The 18,210-nt window shown below is 45.3% G+C and overlaps 1 protein-coding gene across 1 annotated transcript in view; it reads right to left on the reverse strand.

Annotated features, from left to right (window-relative positions):
• Window positions 1–1,042, reverse strand: part of tap1 (transporter 1, ATP-binding cassette, sub-family B (MDR/TAP)) — a gene marked incomplete at its 3' end in the record, with an annotated part of 31,444 nt that extends 30,402 nt beyond the window's left edge. Inside the window, exon 1 of the mRNA XM_078535797.1 lies at window positions 772–1,042. The remainder of the gene's footprint in view (window positions 1–771) is intronic.
• Between the last annotated feature and the right edge of the window lie 17,168 nt (window positions 1,043–18,210).

The following is an 18,210-nucleotide window of genomic DNA, read 5'->3' on the forward strand; positions in this document are numbered from 1 at the left end:
TTGTGTCAGCCTGGAAATGTAACTGGTGATGGAGCAGAAAGCAGAGAGCAATGGTAACTAGTTTAACAGACTGGAGGCAAGTAAGAAGCTGGGTCATTGAATTTATCCAAGGCAGAATTAAGACAGAATTTTGATAGGTGAGGGAGTCAAGAGGTATGGGGGCAGGCGGCAAAGTGGAATAGAGACACAAACAGATCAGCCATGATCTTATTGAATGAGGGAGCAGGCTCGAAGGGCCGAATGGTCTACATGTACTCCTAAATCCTATGTCCCTACAAGTATATAGTGGTGTTCTCCTTGGATCAGGATTAGGACCACTGCTTGTTTTAATATACGCGAATGAGCTGGATTTGAGTATAGGGGCTATAGTTTGAAAGTGTGCAATAGCGGACAGCTCCAAAGTCGAGAAAATAGTGAGGAGAATAGTGAGAGACCTCAGGGGGTCAAAGACAGGCTACTGAAATGTGCAGGCACATGGCAGCTGAGATTTGAGCAGAAGAGCGTTAGGTGATACATTTTGGTCGGGAGATTGAGGAGATATATGGTGAATGAGGTTAATGTAAACTAAATGGATTAAAGTGGATGCAGGAACAGGCAGATCTGGGAATGTATGTCCACAGATCTTGGAAGATGGCATATGTCGAGAAGGCTGCAGGACCCTGGTCTTTATACAAAGTGCAGTTACAGCGCTGTATCCACTGCCCTGTTCCTGTGGGCACTCCGCCTGCCGTTTCCCGGAAAGAGGACATTTCTCCTGAACTCTTCACTGACCTGTTTCTGGTTGAGCAGGGCCGCTGGCGGGCTCGCACCTTCCTTTCAATGCTCGGGACAGCGGCTCCGGGACTTGGCAGCGGGTCTGGCCGGCTCCGGAGCCGATACCGCCAATGCAGTCTTTGGACGGAGATCGGTGCCCTCTCTACCGGGAATCCCCGGTCTCACCGGCGGTTCCACCTCTGTCAAAACGAAAGTGAAAGTGAAACCTCGTTCACCCTGGCTCCCTGCACAAAACACTGTTCAATCGAGCCATTCACAGTGTTTGGTATTACAGACAAGTGTGTTCGACTCATCTGATGTTTAACATGTAGACAATGTGCTGCAGGATATATAGAATATGTAAAATATACAGTGGCTGCACAATAGTGTGTATGATAGACTGTGGCAATGTAATGTGTACACAGTCTGTACATTATGGGGCGATTTCACAATATAATGTACATAGTCTGTACATTATAGGGGGTTAACAATATAATGTACACACAGTCTGTACATTATGGGGCGATTTCACAATATAATGTACATAGTCTGTACATTATAGGGGGTTAACAATATAATGTACACACAGTCTATACATTATAGGGGGTTAACAATATAATGAACATAGTCTGTACATTATAGGGGGTTAACAATATAATGTACATAGTCTGTACATTATAGGGGGTTAACAATATAATGAACATAGTCTGTACATTATGGGGCGGTTTGACAATATAATGTACACACAGTCTGTACATTATGGGGGATTTGACAATATAATGAACATAGTCTGTACATTATGGGGCGGTTTGACAATATAATGTACACACAGTCTATACATTATAGGGGGTTAACAATATAATATACATAGTCTGTACATTATAGGGGGTTAACAATATAATGTACATAGTCTGTACATTATAGGGGGTTAACAATATAATGAACATAGTCTGTACATTATGGGGGGTTTGACAATATAATGTACACACAGTCTATACATTATGGGGGGGTTGACAATGTAATGTACACACAGTCTGTACATTATGGGGGGGCTTTGGCAATATAATGTACACACAGTCTGTACATTATGGGGGGCTTTGGCAATATAATGTACAAACGGTCTGTACATTATAGGGGGTTAACAATATAATGAACATAGTCTGTACATTATGGGGCGGTTTGACAATATAATGTACACACAGTCTGTACATTATGTGGGATTTGACAATATAATGTACACACAGTCTGTACATTATGGGGAATTTGACAATATAATGTACATACAGTCTGTACATTATGGGGAATTTGACAGTCTGTACATTATGGGGGGGTTGACAATATAATGTACATACAGTCTGTACATTATGGGGGATTTTACAATATAATGTACATACAGTCTACATTATGAGGGGATTTGGCAATATAATGTACATACAATCTGTACATTATGGAGGTATTTGACAATATTATGTACATACAGTCTGTACATTATGGAGGGATTTGACAATATAATGAACATACAGTCTGTACATGATGGAGGGATTTTACGATATAATGTACATACAGTCTGTACACTAGGGGGATTTGACAATATAATGTACATAGTCTGTACATTATGGAGGGATTTGACAATATTATGTACATACAGTCTGTACATTATGGAGGGGTTTGACAATATAATGTACATACAGTCTGTACATTATGGGGAGTTTGACAATATTATGTACATACAGTCTGTACATTATGGGGGGGTTTGACAATATTATGTACATACAGTCTGTACATTATGGGGGGTTTGACAATATAATGAACACACAGTCTGTACATTATGGGGGGCTTTGGCAATATAATGTACAAACGGTCTGTACATTATAGGGGGTTAACAATATAATGAACATAGTCTGTACATTATGGGGCGGTTTGACAATATAATGTACACACAGTCTGTACATTATGTGGGATTTGACAATATAATGTACACACAGTCTGTACATTATGGGGAATTTGACAATATAATGTACATACAGTCTGTACATTATGGGGAATTTGACAGTCTGTACATTATGGGGGGGTTGACAATATAATGTACATACAGTCTGTACATTATGGGGGATTTTACAATATAATGTACATACAGTCTACATTATGGGGGGATTTGGCAATATAATGTACATACAATCTGTACATTATGGAGGTATTTGACAATATTATGTACATACAGTCTGTACATTATGGAGGGATTTGACAATATAATGAACATACAGTCTGTACATGATGGAGGGATTTTACGATATAATGTACATACAGTCTGTACACTAGGGGGATTTGACAATATAATGTACATAGTCTGTACATTATGGAGGGATTTGACAATATTATGTACATACAGTCTGTACATTATGGAGGGGTTTGACAATATAATGTACATACAGTCTGTACATTATGGGGAGTTTGACAATATTATGTACATACAGTCTGTACATTATGGGGGGGTTTGACAATATTATGTACATACAGTCTGTACATTATGGGGGGTTTGACAATATAATGAACATACAGTCTGTACATTATGGAGGGATTTGACAATATTATGTACATACAGTCTGTACATTAGAGAGGGATTTTACAATATAATGTACATACAGTCTGTACATTAGGGGGATTTGACAATATAATGTACATACAGTCTGTACATTATGGGGGGGTTTGACAATATTATGTACATACAGTCTGTACATTATGGGGGGGTTTGACAATATAATGTACATACAGTCTGTACATTATGGAGGGATTTGACAATATTACGTACACACAGTCTGTACATTATGGGGGGTTTGACAATATAATGTACACACAGTCTGTACATTATGGGGCTGGTTGGGTTAATGGAGCCCACAACAGTGGGTAACATGGCATACAGACAAAACCTGAAGTTGTTGGCAGCAAGTTGAGATGAAGCAATAAAGTCAGCAGCGAGTTTTCGGTGTGTCAAACCTCACGCTGTCCTATGACCAGTTCATACTTGTGATATGTTTGCAGGCCAAGAATATTCCTTAGTGCAAAACTGATTTTTTAAACTACATCTTACCTTCCAGGTAAAGTTCGCGGTGCATGTGAATCTCATGGCACCCGGTTCACACGGTTCTGTTGAATGGCAGCATGCACTAGTCGGCTTTGTGCGGTTGAATCTGAGGTCAGTGGTATTCCTTGAGTGGCTCTTTGGCACACGGCGGGGTGGGGGGAGGGTGCAGGAGCACTGCAGCTTGCATGGAGGCTCGGGGCTGGCAAGGGTGCGTCAGTGGTGAGGTAGGTGGGTTTAGGGAGTGGAGTCTGGGACATGGAGGAGTGGAAGAGGGGTCCAGGGGAGGACAGAGGATGGGGTCAGAGACATGGAGAAGTGATGTGGGAAGGGTCTGGCATCCTGGGTGTCAATGGGTTGGTGGGGGTGGAGACAGGCAGTCAAGGTAATAAAATAAGGGACCTAAAGGATGGTGTCAGTACTGTCCAAATGTGTGTCCATCACAGGGTGTTGGCTGGGAGACTGCTTCCAGGGTTTTGAGATCACCTACAACGATTCAATTACTCCCACTGGGCATGATTTTAGCCAATGTCCTTTTCAATGCAGAGAAGGGAGGGCCCGCTAATTCTGCAAGTTCAGCTATATCCCACAGAGTGGCAAGAATAACACTGGACACTAACATTCAATTAAGAGTGAATGCAAAAACACAACATTGTTTCTTCTACAATAAGAGAAATGGCCCTTACTCCCCTGTAATCATCAATGCGTGCCAAGCATGAGGTGTGTCAGTACATTTAGCTCTCTGACTAAGCTCGTCTCAACAAATAACAATGATGCACACATGAATAAAATAAAGCCAACGTCATATGAAATATTTACAACAGAAATCTCATTTTGAAAAGCGCCTATCCTTGTGTTATGTTAAGTAAGTCTTGTGTTAATGGCAGTCGGGTAGGACAGGAAAGTTCTGGCCATGATGTAGAGTCTCCGTGTATGACCAGGAGATCTTTGTCTTGTGCATCCATACCTGCTGCATTGTCAGCTGACAGTGGGTTTCAACACTGAAGAGCTTCCCCTGCTGTCTGATCGCATGTCAATGGAGCTTTAAATTGAATTGCAATCGTGTGGAATACAGGAGAAAGCGAGCGAGCGGCAGTGGTGCACACTTCCTGCTCCACTGCTGGGAATGATAAGCGGCTGACAAAACCGCCCCCTGCAAGCACCACCCCCCACCCCCACCCACCCCATAAGATCCCAGCCCCCCACCCCAACACACCCCACCCCCACCTCCCCACCCCACTCTCCCCACCCACCCCACCCACCCTCACCACCCCACCCCACCCTCCCCACCCACCCTCACCACCCCATCCCACTCTCCCCACCCCACTCTCCCCACCCCACCTCCCCAACCAACCCCCCCCAACCCACACCAGACACCCCACCACCCCCCCAACTTATTTTCGACCTCCAGATAAAGTGAAAGATGGCTCAGGTGATCACCACCGCGCAGGAGTGAGGAATGGGCCAGACACTCATACGGACTCGAAACATTAACTCTGTCTTTCTCTCCACAAGTGCTGTCAAACCTCCTGAGCGTTTCCAGCAATTTTTGTGTTTGTGTTAGAGGTATACAATGTCAGGGTGAGTCCGGATAGAGAGATGGAATGTCAGGGAAAGTCCGGATAGAGAGTTGGAATGTCAGGGAGTGTCTAGTTAGAGAGATGGAATGTCAGGGAGCGTCCGGTTAGAGAAATGGAATGTCAGGGAGCATCCGGATAGAGAGATGGAATGTAAGGGAGAGTCCGAATAGAGAGATGGAATGTCAGGCAGTCTCTGGATAGAGAGATGGAATGTCAGGGAGAGTCCGGGGATAGAGAGATGGAATGTCAGGGAGAGTCCGAATAGAGAGATGGAATGTCAGGCAGTCTCTGGATAGAGAGATGGAATGTCAGGGAGAGTCCGGGGATAGAGAGATGGAATGTCAGGGAGAGTCCGGGGATAGAGAGATGGAATGTCAGGGAGTCTCTGGAAAGAGAGATGGAATGTCAGGGAGAGTCCGGATAGAGAGATGGAATGTCAGAGAGAGTCCGGATAGAGAGATGGAATGTCAGGGAGTGTCCGGGGATAGAGAGATGGAATGTCAGAGAGTCTCTGGAAAGAGAGATGGAATGTCAGGGAGAGTCCGGATAGAGAGATGGAATGTCAGGGAGAGTCCGGATAGAGAGATGGAATGTCAGGGAGTGTCCGGATAGATAGATGAAATGTCAGGGTGAGTCCAGATAGAGATATGGAATGTCAGGGAGAGTGCGGAAAGAGAGATGGAATGTCAGAGAGTCTCTGGATAGAGAGATGGAATGTCAGGGAGAGTCCGGATAGAGTGATGGAATGTCAGGGAGAGTCCGGATAGAGAGATGGAATGTCAGAGAGTCTCTGGATAGAGATATGGAATGTCAGGGAGAGTCCGGATAGAGCGATGGAATGTCAGGGAGTGTGCGGATAGAGAGATGGAATGTCAGAGAGTCTCTGGATAGAGAGATGGAATGTCAGGGAGAGTCCGGATAGAGAGATGGAATGTCAGGGAGAGTCCGGATAGAGAGATGGAATGTCAGGGAGTGTGCGGATAGAGAGATGGAATGTCAGGGAGTGTGCGGATAGAGAGATGGAATGTCAGAGAGTCTCTGGATAGAGATATGGAATGTCAGGGAGAGTCCGGATAGAGCGATGGAATGTCAGGGAGTGTGCGGATAGAGAGATGGAATGTCAGAGAGTCTCTGGATAGAGAGATGGAATGTCAGGGAGAGTCCGGATAGAGAGATGGAATGTCAGGGAGAGTCCGGATAGAGAGATGGAATGTCAGGGAGTGTGCGGATAGAGAGATGGAATGTCAGGGAGTGTGCGGATAGAGAGATGGAATGTCAGGGAGAGTCCAGATAGAGATATGAAATGTCAGGGTGTATCTGGATAGGGAGATGGAATGTCAGTGAGGACAGAGATAGAAGCAGATTGAATGATAATGTGCAAATAGGAATTGGGATAAATTCATGGGTAAATGTGCGTGGTAAATGCAGTACTTCTGGAAGTTCAGTCACTATTGCAATGTAGGAAATGTAGCAGCCCATTTAAACACAGGAAGCTCCCACAAACAGCAATGTGACATTGACCACTTAGTCTGTTTGTGTGAATGTGATTTAGTGATTGAGATTGAATATCTCTGTTGAACAGATGGCTAAAGTATAGAGCAGAATAACACCAATAGTACCGGTTCAATCCCCATACGGGCTCAGGTAGCTCTTGCGGGCTACCTCCTCGCTTTGGGATTTTTTAACCATTCACCTGAAAGAGCAGACTGCCCTCTGTTTTCATATCTTTCTAAAAAATAAAGCATCTCTGACTGCAGCACTCCCTCATTACGATACTGGAGTGTTAAACAAGGGCTTTATGTTTAAGTCTTGGAGTGGAATTTGAACCCAGAGCTTTCTGTTTCAGAGACCGGAGTGTTACCAGCTGGGCCACAGTTGCAACATAACAGAATTCATGTGTTAACGTTATCTACATCATGCACAGTATACACAGAGGGGTGCCAAATACATATCAACACAATGTTTATGTTTTCTATAGTGTTCACAATATGGACAGGTGTCTGAGTCTCCGTATCTCTCTCTTTCTCTCCCAGTTAGATTGTCTTTCTTAATCTCTCCAATTTGAGATCTCTCAAAACTCTGCTGTATGTGTCTTAACCCACACCAAGTCCCGTTCACCCATCACCCTGTGTTCACGAATCTACATTGGTTCCCAGTTAAACCACGGATCAATTTTAAAATTCTCATCCATGTTTTCAAATCCCTCAATGGCCTTGCCCCTCCCTATCTCTGTCACCTCCTCCAGGCCTACAACCCTCCGAGATATCTGCACTCCTCTAATTCTGTCCACTTGCACATCCCTGATTGGAATCTTTCCCGCCTTCAGCTGCCTGGGTCCTAATCTGAAGAATTGTCCTCCTCTCCGTCTTTTGATCTACCTGTGACAAACAGTCACCTGGCCTAATATCTCTGCAGGTGACTCACACACAAGTTTTAGTTGATAATATTCTGCTGAATCATCTTGGGAAGTTTTACTATATTAAAGGTGCTATATAAATGTAAATTGTTGTTGTCCACATCGTTCTGTTCGCTTTCTCTACCTCTATCTCACATTCGCTCCATCTATTCCTGTGTCAGCCTCCCTCCCACCATTCCCCTGTGTTGCTCTCTTCACTATCCCTCCCTCTGACTGTCTTTCTCTTTCACTCTCTCTCTGTTTCTCTCTCTCTCATAACCTCTCTCTGCCTCTTTCATACTCTCTCGGTCTGAGCCTTGGTCTATTTGCCTCTCTAACACACTTTCTTTCTCACCGTCTCTCTGTTCTTACTCTCTCACTCCCTCTCTCTCCACCTCTCCCGGTTGCAGTGTTTCTCTTACACTCTATCTTCATTTCTCAGTCTCTCTGGCTTTTTCCCTCAGTCTCTCTCTCTCAGGACAGAACATCCCCAGCTCCAGACACTGTTTTGCCTTTAAGCAGCCAGGGCTTTATTTCTGGGGACACTGAGCCTCCCCCTGTTACACAACATTGTCCCCCACTCCCCCACAGTGTGAGCAGCTCACACCCACCCTGACACACTCAGTCTGTTAGTGCAGCTCAATCAAGCCCTGAGAGAGACCAATCAGAATAAAGAGCTGACAGGGATCATCTGTTGCCGGGTAGAGTCTGACAATTCAGGTTTGTTCCAGTGCCACGAGCAGAGGAACAGCCTCTGCCGCCCCCTGTGGAGAAAGGCGGATCTGCAGCGGCTCCTTTCAGCATTGCTGGAGAATGGAGAGACTGGGCAGGGCTGGGAACAATGTCCTCACCGGGAGGGTAACTACTTGTTATGGACTTGATTTTCCAGACAGCTTTCTCAGAAGAAACAGTGAACTTTATTTACAGGGCTTCAGCAGCAGTTACATGCTTCCATCAAGATGCACGAGACACAAACTCCACTCCTAAGGTTCCCCACGCTTCAGGCTGATTCATTCGCACTGTCTCATGATAACACACAGTACAATAAGTCTTAAAGCGACAGTCACTACACTCCTTAAAGCAACAGTCACTATATTCCTTAAAGCGATAGTCACTACATTAAATTGGGCTAAATTGATTTGGCAGATGGAGAGGAACCTGAATGAAGCATCTGAGAGGAAAGAGAGGATTCATAGAGGAATGAGAGAGACAGACAGTGCGAGAATAAAGAATAGTTCAGAACCAGGAGGGTTCAGACAGGGAGGACAATCCAAAGGGGATTAATATAGTATTTAAATATGTTAATACACAGAGAGAAGTAAATAGGTTTGGTAAGCTACAGGCTGAGGGTGTCACATAGGTTTACCGAATCATAGAATCACACAGGACAGAGGGAGGACATTGGGCCCATCAAGCCTGTGCTGGCTCTCTGATAGCCCACGCTGCACCCTGCTGCTGTTCCTCCTTTACCCTGCACATTCACCCAACAATTTATCCCAATTCCTATTAGGAAGCTATCATTTAATCTGCTTCCATCTCTGTCCGCACACACCCTGATATTCCATCTCCCTATCCAGATACTCCCTGATATTCCATCTCCCTATCCAGTTACTACCTGACATTCCATCTCTCTATCCAGATACTCCCTGACATTCCATCTCTCTATCCACATACTCCCTGACATTCCATCTCTCTATCCAAATACTCCCTGACATTCCAACTCTCCATTCGGACTCTCCCTGACATTCCGTCTCTCAATCCAGACACTCACTGACATTCCATTTCTCTATCCAGATACTCTCTGACATTCCATCTATATATCCAGACACGCCCTGACATTCCATCTCTCTATCCGGAGACTCCCTGACATTCCATCTCTCTATCCGGAGACTTCCTGACATTCCATCTCTCAATCCTGATACTCCCTGACATTCCATCTCTCAATGCGGATACTCCATGATATTCCATCTCTCTAACCGGAGACTCCCTGACATTCCATCGGTCTATCCAGATACTCCCTGACATTCCATCACACTATTCAGATACTCCCTGACATTCCATCTCTCTATCCAGATACTCCCTGACATTCCATCACACTATTTAGATACTCCCTGACATTCCATCTTTCTATCCAGGGCACCCTGACATGTCATCTCTCAAGCCGGACATTCCCTGACATTCCATCTCTCTTTCCAGAGTCTCCCTGACATTCCATCTCCCTATCCAGATGCTCTCTGACATGTCATCTCTCTATCCGGACATTCCCTGACATTATATCTCTATCCGGAGACTCCCTGACATTCCATCTTTCTATTCGGATACTCCCTGACATTCCATCTCTCTATCCGGACACCTCCCTAACATTCCATCTCTCTATCCGGACACCTCCCGACATTCCACCTCCCTATCCGGACTCTCCCTGACGTAACACCTGTCTATCCGGAGTATGCCATACATTCCATTATCCTCTCCGGACCATTACTGAAGTTCCATCTCAGACATCGCAGTACAGAACACTGTTTAAGATGGAGGGAGTAGGAGTAAATGCTGTGCAGTGAGTGTCTAATATTGGGTGAGATGTCGAATATACAATAGAACTGGAATGCTGAATGTACAGTGTGTCTGTATGTTAGATAGTATGTATTGTGCACAGGAACACAGTGACATAAAGAACATACATCATTAGGAAAGAATGTTTGACAACCCCTTCCACAATCCCAGCGTTCCCCAAAGCGTTGGACTGGCAATCACAGCCTTGTGGAAGTTTCGTCACTATTACAATGTAGGAGATGTAGCAGCTCATTTATACACAGGAAGCTCCCACAAACAGCAATGTGACATTGACCAGTTAGTCTTTTTGTTGAATGTGATTGCGTTTGAATATCTCTGTTGACTGGACAGTTCGAGTATAATGCAGAATAAGACCAACTGCACAGGTTTAATCCCCATTTGGGCCCAGGTAACTCTTGAGGCCTACCTCCTCACTTTGGGGCTTGTTAAACATTCACATGAAAGAGAAGATGTGGCTGCCATTTTTCTCTTTTTCACTATCCCTCCCTCTGACTGTCTTTCTCTTTCACTCTCTCTCTGTTTCTCTCTCTCTCATAACCTCTCTCCGCCTCTTTCATACTCTCTCGGTCTGAGCCTTGGTCTATTTGCCTCTCTAACACACTTTCTTTCTCACCGTCTCTCTGCTCTTACTCTCTCACTCCCTCTCTCTCCACCTCTCCCGGTTGCAGTGTTTCTCTTACACTCTATCTTCATTTCTCAGTCTCTCTGGCTTTTTCCCTCAGTCTCTCTCTCTCAGGACAGAACATCCCCAGCTCCAGACACTGTTTTGCCTTTAAGGAGCCAGGGCTTTATTTCTGGGGACATTGATCCTCCTCCTGTCCCCCTGTTGCACAACATTGTTCCCCCCTCCCCCACAGTGTGAGCAGCTCACACCCACCCTGACACACACAGTCTGTTGGTTCAGCTCAATCCAGCCCTGAGAGAGACCAATCAGAATAAAGAGCTGACAGGGATCATCTGTTGCCGGGTAGAGTCTGACAATTCAGGTTTGTTCCAGTGCCACGAGCAGAGGAACAGCCTCTGCCGCCCCCTGTGGAGGAAGGAGGATCTGCAGCGGCTCCTTTCAGCATTGCTGGAGAATGGAGGGACTGGGCAGGGCTGGGAACAACGTCCTCACCGGGAGGGTAACTACTTGTTATGGACTTGATTTTCCAGACAGCTTTCTCAGAAGAAACAGTGAACTTTATTTACAGGGCTTCAGCAGCAGTTACATGCTTCCATCAAGATGCACGAGACACAAACTCCACTCCTAAGGTTCCCCACGCTTCAGGCTGATTCATTCGCACTGTCTCATGATAACACACAGTACAATAAGTCTTAAAGCTACAGTCATTACTTTCCTTAAAGCTATAGTCACTACATTCCTTAAAGCTACAGTCACTACGTTAAATTGGGCTAAATTGACTTGGCAGATGGAGAGGAACCCGAATGAAGCATCTGAGAGGAAAAAGAGGATTCATAGAGGAGTGAGAGAGACAGACAGTGCGAGAATAATGAATAGTTCAGAAATAGTTGGGATCAGACAGGGAGGACAATACAAAGGAGATTAATATAGTATTTAGATATGTTAATACACAGAGAGAAGTAAATAGCTTTGGTGTGATGCACGCTGAGGGTGTCATTTAGGTTTACCGAATCATAGAATCACACAGGACAGAGGGAGGACATTGGGCCCATCAAGCCTGTACTGGCTCTCTGGTAGCCCACGCTGCACCCTGCTGCTGTTCCTCCTTTACCCTGCACATTCACCCAACAATTTATCCCAATTCCTATCTGGAAGCTATCATTCAATCTGCTTCTATCTCTGTCCGCACACTCACTGAGATTCCATCTCTCTATCCAAATACTCCCTGACATTCCATCTCTCTATCCAAATACTCCCTGAGATTCCATTTCCCTATCCAGATACTCCCTGACATTCCAACTCTCTATCCAGATACTCCCTGACATTCCAACTCTCCATTCGGACTCTCCCAGACATTCCATTTCTATCCAGACACTCCCTACAATTCCGTCTCTCTGTCCAGACACTCCCTGACATTCCATCTCTCGATCCAGATACTCCCTGACATTCCATCTCTCTTATCCAGATGCTCTCTGATATTCCGTCTCTCTATCCAGACATCCCTTAAAATCCATCTCTCTATCCAGATATCCTCTGACGTTCCATCTCTCTATCCAAATACTCCCTGACATTCCAACTCTCCATTGGGACTCTCCCTGACATTCCATCTCTCTATACAGACACTCCCTACAATTCCGTCTCTCTATCCAGACACTCCCTGACATTCCATCTTTCTATCCAGACACTCCCTGACATTCCATCACTCAATCCAGATACTCCCTGACATTCCATTGCTCTATCCAGTTACTCCCTGACATTCCATCTCTCTATCCGGAGATTCCGTGACATTCCATCTCCCTATCCGGAGACTCCCTGACATTCCATCTCTCTATCCAGATACTCCATGACTTTCCATCTCTCTATCCGGACTCTCCCTGATATTCCATCTCTCTATCCGGATTCTCCCTGACATTCCATCTCTCTATCCGGAGACTCCCTGACAGTCCATCTCTCTATCCGGAGACTCCTTGATATTCCATCTCTCTATCTGGATACTCCCTGATATTCCATCTCTCTATCCGGAGACTCCCTGACATTCCATTACTCAATCCAGATATTCCCTGACATTCCATCTCTCTATCCAGATACTCCCTCGCATTCCATCTTTCTATATAGACACTCTCTCACTTTACATCTCTCTATCTGGACTCTCCCTGACATTCCTTCTCTCTATCCAGATACTCCCTGACATTCCACCTCTCTATCCGGAGACTCGCTGACATTGCATCTCTTTATTTAGAGACTCCCTGACATTCCATCTCCCTATCCAGATACTCACTGACATTCCATCTCTCTATCCGGAGACACCCTGACACTCCATCTATCTATCCAGACATTCCATCTCTCTTTCCACACATTCCCTGACATTCCATCTCTCTATCCGGATACTCCCTGACATGTCATCTCTTAATCCGGACATTCCCTGACATTCCATGTCTCTATCCGGTGACTCCCTGACATTCCATCTCTCTATCGGGAGACTCCCTGACATTCCATCGCTCTATCCAGATACTCCCTGACATTCCATCAGTCTATCCAGATACGCCCTGACATTCCATCTCTCTATCCAGATACTCTCTCACTTTCCACCTTTCTATCTAGACACTCCCTCACATTCCATCTCTCTCTCTGGACTCTCCCTGACATTCCATCTCTCTATCTGGACTCTCCATCACATTCCTTCTCTCTATCCAGATAATCCCTGACATTCCATCTTTCTATATAGACACTCCCACACATTCCATCTCTCTGTCCGGATACACCCTGACATTCCATCTCACTATCCAGATACTCCCTGACATTCCATCTCTCTCTCCAGATACGCCCTGACATTCCATCTCTTTATCTGGATACACCCTGACATTCCATCTCTCTATCCGGACACCTCCTGACATTCCATCTCCCTATCTGGACTCTCCCTGATGTAACACCTGTCTATCCGGAGTATGCCATACATTTCATTATCCTCTCCGGACCATTACTGAAGTTCCATCTCAGACATCGCAGTACAGAACACTGTTTAAGATCTAGGGAGTAGGAGTAAATGCTATGCAGTGAGTGTCTAATATTGGGTTATATGTCGAATATACAATAGAACTGGAATGCTGAATGTACAGTGTGTCAGTATGTTAGATAGTATGTATTGTGCACACGAACACAGTGACATACAGAACATACATCATTAGAAAAGAATGTTTGACAATTCCTTCCACAATCCCAGCGTTCCCCAAAGCGTTGGACAGCCAATCACAGCCTTGTGGAAGTTCAGTCACTATTACAATGTAGGAGATGTAGCAGCCCATTTACACACAGGAAGCTCCCACAAACAGCAATGTGACAATGACCAGTTAGTCTGTTTGTTGAATGTGATTGAGTTTGAATATCTCTGTTGACTAGATAGTTCGAGTATAATGCAGAATAAGACCAACTGCACAGGTTTAATCCCCATTTGGGCCCAGGTAACTCTTGAGGCCTACCTCGTCTCTTTGGGGCTTGTTAAACATTCACATGAAAGAGATGTGGCTGCCATTTTTCTCTTTTTCTCTATCCCTCCCTCTGACTGTCTTTCTCTTTCACTCTCTCTCTGTTTCTCTCTCTCTCATAACCTCTCTCCGCCTCTTTCACACTCTCTCGGTCTGAGCCTTGGTCTATTTGCCTCTCTAACACACTTTCTTTCTCACCGTCTCTCTGCTCTTACTCTCTCACTCCCTCTCTCTCCACCTCTCCCGGTTGCAGTGTTTCTCTTACACTCTATCTTCATTTCTCAGTCTCTCTGGCTTTTTCCCTCAGTCTCTCTCTCTCAGGACAGAACATCCCCAGCTCCAGACACTGTTTTGCCTTTAAGCAGCCAGGGCTTTATTTCTGGGGACATTGAGCCTCCTCCTGTCCCCCTGTTACACAACATTGTTCCCCCCTCCCCCACAGTGTGAGCAGCTCACACCCACCCTGACACACTCAGTCTGTTGGTTCAGCTCAATCCAGCCCAGAGAGTGACCAATCAGAATAAAGAGCTGACAGGGATCATCTGTTGCCGGGTAGAGTCTGACAATTCAGGTTTGTTCCAGTGCCACGAGCAGAGGAACAGCCTCTGCCGCCCCCTGTGGAGAAAGGCGGATCTGCAGCGGCTCCTTTCAGCATTGCTGGAGAATGGAGAGACTGGGCAGGGCTGGGAACAATGTCCTCACCGGGAGGGTAACTACTTGTTATGGACTTGATTTTCCAGACAGCTTTCTCAGAAGAAACAGTGAACTTTATTTACAGGGCTTCAGCAGCAGTTACATGCTTCCATCAAGATGCACGAGACACAAACTCCACTCCTAAGGTTCCCCACGCTTCAGGCTGATTCATTCGCACTGTCTCATGATAACACACAGTACAATAAGTCTTAAAGCTACAGTCACTTCACTCCTTAAAGCGACAGTCACTATATTCCTTAAAGCTACAGTCACTACATTCCTTAAAGCTACAGTCACTACATTCCTTAAAGCTACAGTCACTACATTCCTTAAAGCTACAGTTACTACACTACATTGAGCTAAATTGATTTGGCAGAGGGAGAGGAACCCGAATGAAGCATCTGAGAGGAGAAACAGGATTCACAGAGGAGTGACAGAATAATGAATAGTTCAGAATAAGAGGGATGAGACAGGGAGGACAATCCAAGGCAGATTAAGAAAGTTTTTATATATGTAAATACACAAAGAGCAGTAAATAGGTTCGGTGAGCTAGATGCTGAGGTTGTTACATAGGATTACCGAAAAATAGAATCTCACTGGACAGAGGGAGGACATTGGGCCCATCCAGCCTGTGCTGGCTCTTTGATAGCCCACTCCGCACTCTGCTGCTGTCCCTCCTTTACCATACACATTCACCCAACAATTTATCTCAATTCCTATTTGGAAGCTATCATTCAATCTGCTTCTATCTCTGTCCGCACACTCCCTGATATTCCATCTCCCTATCCTGACACTCCCTGACATTCCATCTCTCTATCCAGAGATTCCCTGACATTCCATCTCTCTATCCAGATACTCCCTGACATTCCAACTCTGTATTCGGACTCTCGCTGACATTCCGTGTCTCTATCCAGACGCTCCCTGACATTCCATCTCTCTATGCAGATACTGCCTGACATTCCATCTCTCTAACCGGACACTCCCTGACATTCCATCTCATTATCCGGATACTCCCTGACATTCCTTCTCTCTATCCGGAGGCTCCCTGATATTCCATCTTTCTATCCATATACTCCCTCATATTCCATCTCTCTATCCGGAGATTCCCTCACATTCCATCACTCTATCCAGATACTCCCTGACATTTCATCTATCTATCCAGATACTCCCTCAAATTCCATCTTTCTATTCAGACACTCCCTGACATTTCGTCTCTCTATCCGGACACCTCCTGACATTCCATCTCTCTATTCGGACAGCTCCTGACATTCCATCTCTCGAATCGGACACTTCTGGAAATTCCATCTCTCTATCCGGACACCTCCAGACATTCAATCCGTGTATCCAGACACTTCCGAACATTCCCTCTCTCTATCCAGACACCTCCCGACATTCCATCTCTCTATCCGGACTCTCCCTGACATTCCATCTCTCTATCTGGACGCCTCCTGACGTTCCATCTCTCTATCCGGACACTCCCTGACATTCCAGCTCTCTATCCGGAATCTCCCTGACATTCCATCTCTCTATCCGGACACCTCCTGACATTCAATCTCTCTATCCGGACACTTATGGACATTGCATATCTCTACCAGGACAACTCCCGACATTCCTCTCTCTATCCGGACAGCTCCTGACATTCCATCTCTCGATCCAGACACTCCTTGAAATTCCATCTCTCGATCCGGACACTCGACATTCCATCTCTCTATCCGGACACCTCCTGATGTTCCATCTCTCTATCTGGACACCTCCCGTCATTCCACCTCTCTATCCGAACACTTCCTAATATTCGATCTCTCTTTCTGGACGGCTCCTGACATTCCATCTCTTTATCCAGACATCTCCCGACATTCCATCTCTATCCGGACAGCTCATGACAATCCATCTCTCTATCCGGACACCTGCCAACATTCCATCTCTCTATCTGGACACCTTCTGACATTCCATCTATCTATCCGGAGACTCCCTGACATTCCATCGCTCTATCCAGATACTCCTTGACAATCCATCTCTCTATCCAGATACTCCCTCACATTCCATCTCTCTATCTAGACACTCCCTCACATTCCATCTATCTGGACTCTCCCTGACATTCCATCTCGCTATATGGACTCTCCCTGACATTCCTTCCCTCTACCCAGATACTTCCTGATATTCCATCCCTCTATCCGGAGACCCTCTGATATTCCATCTATCTATCCAGAATTACATCTCTCTTTCCACACATTCCCTGACATTCCATCTCTCTATCCGGATACTCCCTGACATGTCATCTCTCTATCCGGACATTCCCTGACATTCCTTCTCGCTGTCCGGAGACTCCCTGACATTCCGTGTTTCTATTCGGATACTCCCTGACATTCCATGTCTCTATCCAGACACCTCCCTGACATTCCATCTCTCTATCCGGACACCGCCTGACGTTCCATCTCCCTATCCGGACTCTCCCTGATGTAACACCTGTCTATCCGGAGTATGCCATAGATTACATTATCCTCTCCGGACCATTACTGAAGTTCCATCTCAGACATCGCAGTACAGAACACTGTTTAAGATCTAGAGAGTGGGAGTAAAACCTGTGCAGTGAGTGTCGAATATTGGATTATATGTCGAATATACAATAGAACTGGAATGCTGAACGTACAGTGTGTCTGTATGTTAGATAGTATGTATTGTGCACACGAACACAGTGACATTCAAAACATACATCATTAGGAAAGAATGTTTGACAACCCCTTACACAATCCCAGCGTTCCCCAAAGTGTTGGACAGCCAATCACAGCCTTGTGGAAGTTCAGTCACTATTACAATGTAGGAAATGTAGCAGCCCATTTACACACAGGAAGCTCCCACAAACAGCAATGTGACATTGACCAGTTAGTCTGTTTGTTGAATGTGATTGCGTTTGAATATCTCTGTTGACTACATAGTTCGAGTATAATGCAGAATAAGACCAACTGCACAGGTGTAATCCACATTTGGGCCCAGGTAACTCTTGAGGCCTACCTCGTCTCTTTTGGGCTTGTTAA

This window comes from Cetorhinus maximus, unplaced genomic scaffold (assembly GCF_964194155.1).
Source record: "Cetorhinus maximus unplaced genomic scaffold, sCetMax3.hap1.1 HAP1_SCAFFOLD_659, whole genome shotgun sequence".
NCBI lineage: Eukaryota > Metazoa > Chordata > Chondrichthyes > Lamniformes > Cetorhinidae > Cetorhinus > Cetorhinus maximus.